The sequence below is a fragment of the Anneissia japonica genome, unplaced genomic scaffold (assembly GCF_011630105.1).
Source record: "Anneissia japonica isolate Jap-2015-1 unplaced genomic scaffold, ASM1163010v1 scaffold17857_len154030_cov113, whole genome shotgun sequence".
Taxonomy (NCBI): domain Eukaryota; kingdom Metazoa; phylum Echinodermata; class Crinoidea; order Comatulida; family Comatulidae; genus Anneissia; species Anneissia japonica.
The window spans coordinates 121,413-122,513 of record NW_022754816.1 but is presented as its reverse complement, the minus strand read 5'-3'; positions in this window follow the sequence as shown (position 1 = coordinate 122,513).

Here is a 1,101-nt window from a genome sequence, read left to right as displayed (position 1 = left end):
CACCCCCTTGAAAATGATTCAATTAATCAATGAACTCCAAAGATAAAGGGTCCGGTTTCCCCGGAAAAATTTCGATTTCTAGATGGCGGGAGATAAGCCTACCTGACTTCTGAAATGTCTTTTAATGACTTTTAAAGTTCTTCAAAATTCAAGGTTTTCCCCTTATTAAAAAGGTCAGGTAAATTTTTCTCATTTTTTATTTTATGTGTGTATACATACGTAAACAAATGAGTAGTTGCATGCGTATACTTTTTTCCATGAATCGATAAATCCCAAAAAGAAAGGGTGGTCCCTTTTAATTTTTTTAATTCCTAGATGGCGGGAATTGAGCTTTCCCGACATTTGAAGTGTGTTTTAATGAATTTTATGTTCTTCAAATTCTAATAATTCTAATTTTCTAATAAAAAATGGTAGGTCTAGAATCATTTTCTTTTTCCCCTTTTTTTTGTTGCACAAGGGAGGGGTCAGGACCCATGATCCCCTCCTCCCAGATCCGCCAATGTGAATTGCGAGAAAATGTAAATCGGTCGGGTACTGGATAAACATTCTCTTTCCCATCATTATCCTTCTTCCCTCCTTTTCTTGCATTTCCGATCATACAAAATTCTCCAGACAATATATATTTTTCGCCAAAAAGTGGGGGGGGGGGGCGGGCCCCAAAGGCCCCCCCCCGCACGCTTCCGCTGCCCATGCTAAATCACTGATAGTATGGCTCTTTAATTTGATATAGTGAGCAGTAGGGAAGCCCTTTGAAGCCTTCACTACTCCAGCCTAAAAATACATTCTTCATATAATGTTTTGAAGCATCTACTGATTGATGACCACCGGCTGAAAGGCGATGCCCGAAAACGTTTGTGTTTTTACCATTAAAAAAAAAGGCTACTCTACTCTGTGTGTGTGTGTGTGTGGGGGATATATATATATATATATATATATATATCAAATGGGAAAAACCTATAAAACATTATCTAATTTTAGGCCTAATCAAACCTACTGTTAAACCTCCTATTTTTGTTTTAATTCGCTCTGGTTTAATTTGAGCATTCTGCTGATGATATTTACTCGTTCAATTTTATTTATGTATGTGTGTGTGTGTATGTA